This window comes from Arvicanthis niloticus, chromosome 5 (genome assembly GCF_011762505.2).
Source record: "Arvicanthis niloticus isolate mArvNil1 chromosome 5, mArvNil1.pat.X, whole genome shotgun sequence".
In the NCBI taxonomy this organism is placed as follows: domain Eukaryota; kingdom Metazoa; phylum Chordata; class Mammalia; order Rodentia; family Muridae; genus Arvicanthis; species Arvicanthis niloticus.
In genome coordinates, this window is record NC_047662.1 from 33,564,959 (window position 1) to 33,577,065 (window position 12,107).

Here is a 12,107-nt window from a genome sequence, read left to right on the forward strand (position 1 = left end):
TTCTCTGAACCGAACTACACCCAAGGTTTCTTCTCAGACTATCTGTGTCTTCAGTTCTCACTGTTACAAGCAACGGGATAAAGCTTTTCATGTCAGGGTGTTCTCTCTACCTCAGCAAATACAACTTTGCTGGTACTTTCTAAGATCAAGTACTACTGATCTTTGCAAAGTCTTTACACTCAAACTCAAATATAAAACAAGCCTCTAACATCCCTGGATGATGGAGTGCATAAGTTCTCAGGCCCCACTCAGATACCTCGGGAGTCCTGGCAGGCAGCATAAACAGGTGAAGAGGGAAAGGTAGAAAATCCAGCCATTGGGGAGACCTCACTACATCCAAAGCCACTAAGTTCTGCTGTCAAGGAATGTGGACCTGGTGCTTTGGGAAAGGCCAAGACTCCCACTGGCACGTGAAATTGCACTACATTTTATATGATGACAACTAATCCAATTTTGTAATTTAAAAAAAAAAAAACTATATCAACTAAATAAACTGCTGACCGAATCTAACTCCAGACTACCCCTGTGCAACTTCTGTTTTACATAGTCAGCTTTAAAATAGGACACAGGTAATTTACCACAGTCAAAAGCAATGTTTCCCAGGGGTCTCAGCATGAAGATACCATCACTGCAGTAACCATAACTCTCAGTCTCCCTTCTCAGCACTCGCCTCCACCTCCCTCACCAACCCTGCCAACTTGAGCTGTGAGGGAGAAATGAGCTAAGTAGAAATCACCTAGGATTTTTAGTCAAAACATTTTGTTAAAGTCCAGTGCTACTCCCAAAGGAGCCTTCTCAAACCTTGCTGATCCTTGGTTTGTTCATCTGTGAAATGGGAATACTGATTCTCACCTAGCAGACATCTGAAAGATACAGTTAGTATAAGTAATGAGGCTGGCATGTAACCCTGGCACAGACTATACTCAAAACCATAAGCAGACAAAGAGCCACTTCCCCCAAGAAAGACATGAAAAGTTAACAACCATGCTGCACAGAATGTTCGTAGCAAGCTAATGCCTCTAGGGAAGATAAATACATTCGGTAAACAGAGTAAGAATGAGGAAACACAGCTCTGCAGAGGCCCAGGTTTCCACAGGAACAGAGCTGCTCATGAACTTGGTCTAGGAGGTCAAGGTCTGTAGAAATCCATGCTAATTAAAATTCATAGACGTTAATTAAATGATTATTTAAGAACTCTCTCAACTCTTGAAGCCATTTTTATATGTAGATTTCAACATAACCCTGGGTCAAGTAAAGGCATGCCAAGGCCCTAATGGCCTAAACTTGTGGCTCTTCAGGCTAGGGAGAATCTGCTGGGTAAAGCAAGCAAGCTCAAATGGAAGGTAAAGTGCAGAGCTGGCTGTCACTGTGTGGGGCAGGCTACTACGGCTGCAAAAAGAAGCCTTCCTCTGCTACCAGATGCAGGGACACAGCAACTGCCACAAAGGGTCTCTCAGACTAGCAAGTACCTGCCTCTCTAGTTTATGCTTTTAGAGAGGAGCCACTCCACAAGAAGCCAGTCAGATGAGAGCCAGAGGCTATCTTGAACACTCAGCAGTCTCCACTCCCGCACACCTAGGGTGAAACAGGAAGGAGACACAGTAGCTATGCTGTTTCCAGAGACACAAGTCTCTGTGCCTAGACCCTTACATGGGATTCTTCCAGGAGAGCATTCCAGGTCCACTTCTCCATCCAGGGGATTCAAAAGAAACAAACTATCTCTGATGGCTTGTGCTCACTCACCTAGAAGAGCTAAGCTCCACCCCTCACTCCATGCCTGATATGCCTAGCCTACTCCTATTACAGGCAGCCCTCATGGCTCCTCTAACTATGGCATGTCCATCATTGGTTTTCCTCTAGGGAGACTGAAGCATCCAAAGCCACGTACTTCCTTGACTGCCCAAGCAGGAATCAGCAGCTTTTAACTCTACATCCACATGTAAGAAAAGGAAGGGTTAGATAATTTAGGAAGAGTCTCAATGGGAGAGCTTGTCTAGTATGTGCAAGGCTCTTAGTTTGGTCTCCTACACTGGGAAAAGAGGGGACAGTCAGTGATGGCATATAGACCCCAATTAGTCAGGGAGTGACAGTCACTGAAGATGGGCAATATATAGATAAGATTCTCACTAATTTCTCAATTTTTATTTATTTTTATTTATTTTTAAAATTTCCTGTAATTAAAAGAAATTGTTAGAGAGAAGTGGAGAGAGGACGGATGCAACCTGAAAATGATGCTGTTAGCTGTCTTCTTAGAACAATGTGGAAAGTACACAGGCCTTCTAGATCACTCAATGCTGGAGCAGAAACTGTCTTCTCAGCACCACACTCAATGTCCTCAACAAGGCAGCCTTTGAAAACCTCCCTAGAACTTTACAAAAGCTCTGGGAGGAGCCAGCTGCCCTTCTCAGCATACAAACCCTCCTGCCTCCACAAATCATCTCCCCTCTGGCTTCTTGCCACTAGAAGGGCCTCCACTTCCTGTTCCAAACTCCTGAGTTGAGCAATGAAGCTTTTGAGAGAGTTCCCAGTGACAGACAGTAGTTCAGCTTAGCTGGGTCTCCCTCTGGATGTCAGATATGATACTTCAAAGAAAGAACTTTGTTTTCTTTGTTTTCTTCCTCTTCCCTGATCCTCAACTTGCTCTTGATAAGAATATGCAGAATCACATAACATGACGTTGCCCACCTTGAAGACGACAATTTGTTGGGCTGCACAGTTCCTTGTGGCAGAAAAGACATGATGCTGTGTATTCTAGAATGGTCAGCAGCATCTCTGGTCTCTACCCACTAACTGCTAGGAAGCGCATAGGCCATCCCTAGCTGCAACAACCAGCCATGTCTCCAGGTATTGCCAAATGGGTTGGGGGATGAAAAAAGTCAGAAGTTGTTGAGAAACACCAGTCTAAAAGATATTTAAAAAGCAAGACCAAAGTCTTTATGCAGAGAGAGGGGAAGGGAGGGAGGGGGAGAAACAGAAAGAGGAGAAGGGCAGAGAGAGAAAAAAAGAGATTTATACAGTTTGTTCCCATGCAATTACACAATATATTTCCATCTATGAATTTATAAATATGAATATTTAAGAAATGTTGCATTCTAAGCCAGAAATATGTAAAGTACCAAGAGAATAGTGAACTCAGCATTCCCAGCCGTATCCGCTCTGTCTTTGTGGTTTCCTGTGCAAATCTCATTTGCTTCCCCCACATTATCCTGTTTTCCAGTCAGTGTGGTCACACAAACATCTCACCCAGCCTCTCACAGCAGCACACAATCTGAGTTTCAGCAGAAAAGAAAAGCTTCCGGGCGGCTTTCCCAGCACCCCATGATGCACACAGGCTCTCCAGCACTGGTTTAACAGGGTCACTGGAGAACAGAGTTCCCTACAAGAACATTCTCCAACAAAATCAGAGAAAAAATACCAATGTGTTCTAATAGTTCCACTTCAAAACAGTCAGACCTGCACCCCTTCTCTGGGCAATAACATCAAAACAATCGCCCTTTACACCCTGGAGAACCTGCGTCTTCCATCATTAAGTGGGGGAGTGAGGCTGCTGCTCTGGTTCACAGCCTACCCTCTGCCACCTCCATACTTCAGAGGCTAGAATGGCCAGAATAACAAGTGTTGACTTAGCCAAGAAGTACAACAGCCTGCACAGGAGTTTCCCACTTGAGCTAAATGGTACCCTCCCTTCTTGTAAAGAAGGAAGATCTATTTCCCGTAGAGGCTTTCATTACCCTCATTCCATCACATAGCTTTGGGATAAACATACAAAATGGCTTCTTGAAGTTATCAGTGGCTCTGGCAAGCCTCTGTCCTCCTGTTATAGGAAGGCAGTTGTGTGTATGGCTTGTCATCTAGGGTCTATTTCTTCCGGGATCCATCCTATGCCATCACCTGTCTCAGCCTGGATCACCTCATCCTGGATTCTAGCCTTGCCTTCCTAATGTTTCCCTGGCTTAGCATCTCCCTTTAATCCCCCTTTCTTTTAAACTAATGATGGGTTAGCTTTCAAGAAAACAAACCAAAATCTCCCATTCCCTATCATTGGATGTAGTCATATATGTATGTCACAGGTGATAAGATATAGATCACTCTACATATCTCTATCACTCTTTTGTGGCACTGGAAATAGAGCTTAGTGCCTCATGAATGCCAGAAAATCATTCTACCACTAAGCTCTATTCCCAACCTATAGTCCTATTTCCTTTGATATAGATCTACATACAAAGCCTGTTGCCCTGGAGGTGTCCAAGCAGGAGCAGTATGAACACACAGGCCCACGCACGTATCCTCAGGACATATGGTAGACGGAAAGGCTGGGTTGAGAATGCTAAACTCAATGGTTGAAATGGGGTTGTATATGCATGTGTATGGGTGTGGGTATGGTCATGCATGCATGTGTGAAGACCAGAGTTTGATGTCCAGTGTCTTCTTTATCACTGTCCACCTTATTTTTGATATACAGTTCCCACTAAAGCTGGAGCTCACCATATTGGCTAGATAGGCTGTCCAAGAAGTCCCAAGATCCACCTGTCTGCATCCCAGCAGTATTTTGATTACAGACTGATGCTACATATCCTGTTTTGATGTGAGTGCTGAAGACCTGAACTTGGGCACTCGTGCTTGCACGGCAATCACTTTACCCACTAAGCCATCTCCCCAGTCCCCTAAATGACTTCTCATACATCACTCCAAGCCTAGCTACCATAATTTTGGGAGTCCCATTGGTCTGCAAGTTAGGTCCTGCCTTTACCTGACTCCTGCAGAATGATGTCAATGCCAAGGGCTCCACATAGATACCCTTACACAGTACTACACATGCTACCTCAAGTTTACAGAATTCCTTCTCTTCTGGTTTTACCATTCTTCTGACATCATTTATTTTTATCATCATCACCACCACCACCACCACAAAAGTAATGATGCGGGCTGGTAAGATGGCTGTAAGGCAGTTGCCACTGAGCCAGATAACCTGAGTTCAATGTGGTAGACCCATGTGTGGTGGAAGGAGAGAATCAACTCTTTAAGTTATCCCCCCTCCTTCCTTTCCTTACTCTGTCTGACACACTCTGACACACACATGCACATGCACACTAAATAAATAAATGTAATTTTTAAAGTTAACAATGCTTGAACAGGGTGGCACCTCTGATGCACTGCAGTCCCACGGGGAGCCTGGTAGCGGCTAAGTGTATAGCCTCCAGTTCTTGTCCCTCACACACATACACATTCACCATTCATACTGTATCTTATGCTATGCCCTAAGCAAGAGGACATTCTATTCTTATGTGCGCTGACTCATCTCTCCAGCTCTCAGTATGGCAAGGATAGTTGGCTCATCTGCTTCCATGACTGCTATCCCATTGATAAAGAGATGGAAGGGAAGAAGATGATGTTTTGTCATCAAAATCATAGAATTCTGGTGGCAGAATAAAGGGCAGCATAAGAACTCTACCCCAGTGCTCCTGTGATAGTGGGGAGCACCCTTCTCTTTGTGATGGAGAATGTAACACTGTGTGGACTGCATGTAGGAATCAATACCTGTGGAAAGAGAAGTCGAGAGAAGCAGGGCCACACACTGGCTCAGGATTTGGACTCTGGACTCAGGCTGTCTGATCTGAGTTAAACAACTGGGCCTTAGGCTTCTTGTCTGAAATGTGGGGTGCTGATCGAACCTTCCCAGTAGGGAAATCATGAGGATTACATAAAATACCTGTAAAGTACTCAGAATAGCACTGGCTCTTTTTCACTAATAAAATATGCTATAAACATCATTGCAGCTTTAATATACCTCTCTAAATAATTGTTTTAATCTTCATTTTGTCATAGGTTGGCAAAACAAAGCCAAATGCTATTAGCTCAGAGTTTTATCCAGAACGATATCAGTGTGGAATGTGGATTTGTGTGATTTTTGTCAAAAAAATAAATAAAATAAAATAAACTTACATAGTAGCTGACACCATTTCCACTGACTGGGACAATCAACCTCGGAGAGCAAAACCACTGTAAAACCTACTACACCAAATATTAACAAGAAAAATAACTTATACCCTCTAACAGTAATTACCTACGTAACGTGGGTTGCAAATCTGTTAGAGACTTTTTGCTATGACAATATTTCTAGTAAATTGCTACTTCTAACACAAAGTCCTGGTGTTGCAAGGCTGGCATACTAATAGAAAGGTTATTATAGAAACACTATTAAAATGAATTAGGTATTATTAAAGATTCGGCACTACAACAGCCCCTGATTACAAAGGATTTCAAGGTCCATTGCTTAATGGGCAGATGAAAGTGCTAATTAAGCCTTTTTGAGAGGATATCCCTAGGCGGGTCTGTAAGACTACAGGTAACAAGAGGTCTTCAGACTAAAAGAGGAACCAGTTGTGCCTACCCATCTGGATACAGCCCTCCTGGAAAGACTGAGAGGTGGAAGAGCTGAGGTTTTCTGCTGAGGAGAGGTAACCTGGTAGAAGACAAGGAGCTAAACTTACTTGAGCCTCTGTCTTTCCCTTAAGTGCTTCCTCAGCACGCGTCCATTTCCTCCTCTGCTTATGTTTAGAAAACTAGAGAACCTTCCTTGAACCTTAGAGCCTAAATACATAGGAAAGCCTTCCGCTGAGTCCCTCTGGAACAACCAGAAGACGCCAGGGCTGTCCTTGGCCAAAAGCATCTCTCACTGCCAATAGCTCTAAGTGGCTTTTACAGAGTTGCTAAAGGCATTGACCTTTCACATCAGGATCTCTCTTGCTTTCCCCACCTTGTTAATTAACTAAATCAGGCCTGGCAAGGCACCTTCCAAACAAGAGGTGTTAGGAAAAGGCTAACAAAATTCGCCCACCGCGTCTAAATGTCCACGATAAATTACGCGGAAGGGGCTGAGCTCTGAGACCCAGGCTACGAGGCGACCGGCGCAGCGCAGCAGCCTCGGACCCCGCGGGGCTCTCAGCCGGTCTGGACCCGAGCCACGCGGGCCACCCGGGCCACGGCCGCGCTGCCCAAGGCGCATCCCCCGCGGGCTCAGTCGCCCGCTCCCCGCGGCGCTCGGATGTCAACAAACTTTCCCCGCTCCAGGTTGCGCCGGGTCTCCGATATCTGCCCGGGAGCGCAACATGGGGACTGGTGTGGGACCCGAGCCCCCTACTCCGCATCCCTGAGAATGTGCGGACAGTCGGGGTCGGCGGGGCGCCGTGGGGGAGGGTAGGCCGTGGGCCCGCCCCCTGGGCGGTGCGACGCTGACACAGCCCTAGGATACAGACAACTGGTCCCCAGGGACGCGATGGCGCTGCGGCGCGGCGGCCTTACCTGCGCGCCAGGCTGAGGTGGCTCCGGAGGCCCGGCGTGCGAGCAGCCGCGGCGGCGAGCGCCGACTGACAGCCACAGGATCCGCCTCCGTCCCTCAACCACGCCCCCTCCACGGCCACGCCCCCGTCCGCGACCGGGGTCAAGCTCAGTCCACAGCGCCGAGGGCGGGGGCGCTCGCTTTCGATTGGTCTGGGGGACGTCGGCCCCGCCCACTCCCCGCCTCCTCGCTGGGGGTTGGGAAGCCGCGCTTGCGCGGATCCTCAGAGGACAGAGCGTAAACCAGTGCTAGCGGTCCTGACGCTGAGCGCAGGTTGCTTCTCATCTTCCTCAGCCGGGCTGGTTTCGAGCCCAGGACTACGAGAGGAGCAGTGAAGGAGTCTGTGAAGAGACAGTCCCTGACCAGAAGAGACCCTAATCGAGTCAAGCGAAGGAGCTCAGCTCCACACTTCAGATCTGCTCCCTATCCAGGAAGTATCTTTGTGAAGGTTGGCTTGAGTGACAAGATCCTGCTAACCAGAGTGAGAGACGCTAAAGGAAATTGTCTTGCTAGCTCCCAGCACCTCCCCAGGCTCCCTAGCTCAGTGTGTAAACAAGATCATGTGACTCCTTACAAAATCAATAAATACCCAGCAGTTCTCTCCTAGATATATGTTCAAAAGAATGTCTATACAAAATACTTAGACGCAGATGTTCCCAGGAGCACATTAACAAGAGAAGGGGAAAACGACTGAACTGTGGTTTGATGGGTGAACGATTAGTAAATTTTGGTTTGTTCATGCCAATGGACCAGTGTTTAGAAATAAAACGTTTTGATACATGGAACGACATAGCTGAACCTTAAACTCGTGCCAATCACAAAAGATTCCACTGGGTATGGTTCTATTTGTGTGGAACGTCCAGCAACTGTATAGAGACAGGAGACAGACTAGAGGTTTCCGGAGAAGGGAAGGTTGAGAAGGGACTACAAGTGAGTAGAATTTTTCTTATTATGGTTTGGATCTTAAACATACCCTGTATCAAAGGCTCGGTCCCCAGCTGACTGTTCTATTGGGGAAAAAATGCAACCTTCCATAGGTGGGCTTTGTAAGAAGAAAGGGTGTCTCTGAGGACCTGTCTCTAAAGTGTATACTGGGGACCTGAACACCTCATTCTCTATCTCGTCCCATGGCCGTCCCGTGGCCGTGATCTGAACAGCTGTGTTTCCCATGAACTCTCAGTAGTATTTGACCTCGTAACAGGCTGAAAACCATTAGCCAAACGAAAACTTCTGTCTTTTAAGTTGTTTATCTCAAGTATTTATCAGCAGCAGAAAGGTCTTGGTTATTTTTTTATTGCTGTGATAAGACACTATGACCAAGGCAGCTTAGAGAAAAAAGAATTTATTAGATACTTATAGTTTCAGGGGGTGAATTCATGACCATCAGGACTGGGAATGTGACAGCAGGTAGGCAAACATCTTGATCCACAAGCACCAGACTGAGAGAACTAACTGGGAATGGCTGAGCTTTTGAAACCTCAAAGCCCGCCCCCAATGACACACTTCCTTCAACAAGACCACGCCTCCTAATCCTTCCCAACAGTCCCAACAACTGGGGACCAAGTATTCAAACATATGAGTCTATGGGGGCCTCATTCAAACCATCACACTGACTAACCCAGACTATTGGAAGTGAGACTTAATGGGGCTTAATGATATGGCTCAGAAGATACTAGAATTATTGTGAAAAAGGTTTGGAAAAGTTTGAAGGAGCAGGTATGGGGAAAACCTAAAATGTTACAACTGGAGCTTAATGGGAAATTCTGGTGGGAACTCAAGAAACCACCATACTCACAGGGATATAACCAGTAAAGGCTGTGCTTATGAGGTTCAGATGGACTCTGTTGGGAACTAGATGAGAGGCCATTCATGTTACACTCTGTCAAGGAACTTGTCTACATTTCGTCTTTGCCCTATGGCTGTGAGATAGACTCCTTTATCTGGTAGAAGATACTTCAAGGCAGCCAAACATTTGGAAGTGACATGGGTTCTAGCTGGTTCTAGCCAGAATTTCTAGTGAAAAATGGAATTAGACAGCAGAACAGAAGGATGTGGAAAAGCATACATCTTTCCCAGAAAAAGGAAAAAAAAGAGCATGTGTAGGCAAAACAGGTACTGTTGTTGGAGAAAGCCATTTAAAAGAGGGAAAGAGGTTGTAGAGGTACCCCAATTGGTAAGGTGTGTGTCTCGCATACACAAGGACCTAAATTCAATACCCAGAACCCATGTGAAAAATGCTAGGCATATGGTGTACACTTGGAATCACAGTGCTGGGGAGGCAGAGACAAGTGGATCTCATACCAACAAGCTTCGTCTACTTGGCAAGCTCTAGGCTGGTGGGAGGCCTTGTCTCTAAAACAGGCATGGATGGAGCCTGGAGAGTAATACTTGAGATTGTCCTTTGGCCTCCATACACACATGTTCCTATGTGAAAACATGCACACACATATTTATGTATGTGTGTGGGGAGCCAACAGAAGGCGGCTATCATCCTTGCAGCCATCTTGAGCCATATATCCTGACAAGAGACTTGTTTACAATAGCCTACAACAGCTGAGCACACTCTGATAACATCTTGTTTTAGATACCCAGGATCTTTCCTTGGGTGTGTGAGACTTAAAGGTGTAAGACTTAAAGGTGTGACTTAAAGGTGTGATTTAGAGACAAGACTTAGATGGGCAGTGGTGGCTCACACCTTTAATCCCAGCCTTTGGGAGGCAGAGGTGGGCGGATCTCTGAGTTCAAGGCCAGCCTGGTCTATAGAGTGAGCTCCAGGACAGCCAGGGCTACACAGAGAAACCCTGTCTTGAAAAACCAAAAAAAAAAAAAAAATAGAGACAAGACTTAGAGGCATGACTTAAAGGCGTGACTTAGAAGTGAGACATATAAAAGGCAAGAGGCAAACAGAAGTACTTGTACTTGAGACTTGAGACTTGGAGCAGGTAACTTGGAAGAACTTGGAAAAAGGCTTGGAACTGGGAAAGAGACTAGCAACTTAGAACTAGGAACTAGGACCTGAGACTTGGTACTTGAAACTAGGGACTTGGAGAGAAGAAGAGAGACTGAAGAATAAACGGGATTGAATCACACTCTGTCTGGTCTCCATTCTGCAGGTCCGTCCTCACTCTCTCTCTCTCTTGCTGAACCCCAACCCACAAACCAGAGCAGCTTGGGGCAGTGCAGGTTCTAACATTGACAGAGCGGTCTGTGACATTTTGGCCCCCAAACATGGGGTAGTGCGGTTCTCAACATTTTTTGGCACCCAACATGGGGCAGCTCGGTTCGCAACATATGTGCATGTGCTAGAAGCCAAAGAGCCAGTGTGATGATGTAGTACTGTAACTCCAGCAATCAAGAAGCAAAGACAGGAGGATTGCTGCAAGTTTGGGGCCAACTTGGTCTACATAGCAAATCTTAGGCTAGCAGGTTACGTACAGAAATGCTGCCAAAAAAAAAAAAAATAACATGAGGGAAGGAAAGAGAAGCCAAGGTGTCATTTAACATTCAAGGAGCTCTGGGTTCAAGCCCCAGACACACACACACACACACACACACACACACACACACACACACACCCCACAGCCAAATACTTTGCACTGAGAAGATAGAAAATATTCTCTGAGGGCATCTCAGGAATCAGCCAGATGCCATCTATCTTAGATTCAAGGGCTTTTGTTTGAGGAGAAAGCCCCAGGTTCCTTGCCCATTCAAGACCACTTGAGGAACTACTTCACAGGGTCAGCAAGTCATGACCCTGTGTTCATCCTTCTGGTCACCTACAGACTGCTAAATGCACAGTCCAAAGTGCCTGGCTACTGCTCAAGGCAGTGACAGAAACCTATGCCCTCTATGTGAGGTTGGCATTACAGGCAGGCAGAGGACAAGAGTTTGAGAGATCATGGGAGCTTCTCCTGACATTGCCAAGAGATAAGCCTCCTGAGAGGCTAAGACAGCAATTGACAAAGTGAGAGTCCTGCAAGCTGTCCCTGAGAGGGCAAAGTGTGAGCCATAAAACTGAGGCCAAAACCACCATGGAGACTCCAAGAATTTAGAGATGTCTGGGAGCACAATGTCAATTCAGAAGTGGGTCTCTGACCTCAAAGGGAACTAGGAAGAATTTATTATGGAGTCAAATATTAGTGACCACAGCCCAGGCGCACAGATTCAGGTCACCCTAGTTACTGTATCCCAGAGTGCTAAGAGTTTGATGAGGTTTTGATAGGAACAGAAGGACATCATAAATCAAGGCAATTAGAATATGTCAGTAGGTGCACTAGGTAGACAATTACAGCCACGTGGAGTCATCTCTGTTAGAAGCATCAGATGCTGTCTGGTAACATTCAGAGCTTTTGGGTTAGTGGAAGCTAGTACTCTGTTAGTATATATCCTATTGCCATATGATATTAGATCAAAGACAGGTCAGTAATCCCGACAATGGTTTTCATGACTGTGAAGAAGTGGTAAAGTACACTTTGTCCATCTTTCTTAATACCAGCTGGAGAATAAGCCAAACAGAGCAAGCCCACAGTTTCAGCTGGGTGTCTATGTGAACAGGAACCTTAAGTGGTCCATACTGCAAACTCTAAAGAGACTTGGCTTCTAGGTTCCCCTCCTCCATCACTAAATGCTTAACCTGGGTTAGTTGGTGCCCTTGAACATCTCTTGTTAGTCTTCCTGATATCCATGGTTCTACTCTTCCTCTGCTAGAACTGCAGAATTTATTTGAAAATTCAGCTTCATTCTAATTCATATAGTTTATTTTTCATTT

General features: G+C 45.8%; 1 long non-coding RNA gene across 1 annotated transcript in view; it reads right to left on the minus strand.

Annotated features, from left to right (window-relative positions):
* Positions 1 to 7,420, minus strand: part of LOC117709471 (uncharacterized) — a 156,826-nt gene extending 149,406 nt beyond the window's left edge. Inside the window, exon 1 of the long non-coding RNA XR_013110481.1 lies at positions 7,303 to 7,420. This is a non-coding gene — a long non-coding RNA (uncharacterized LOC117709471). The remainder of the gene's footprint in view (positions 1 to 7,302) is intronic.
* Positions 7,421 to 12,107: the final 4,687 nt, after the last annotated feature.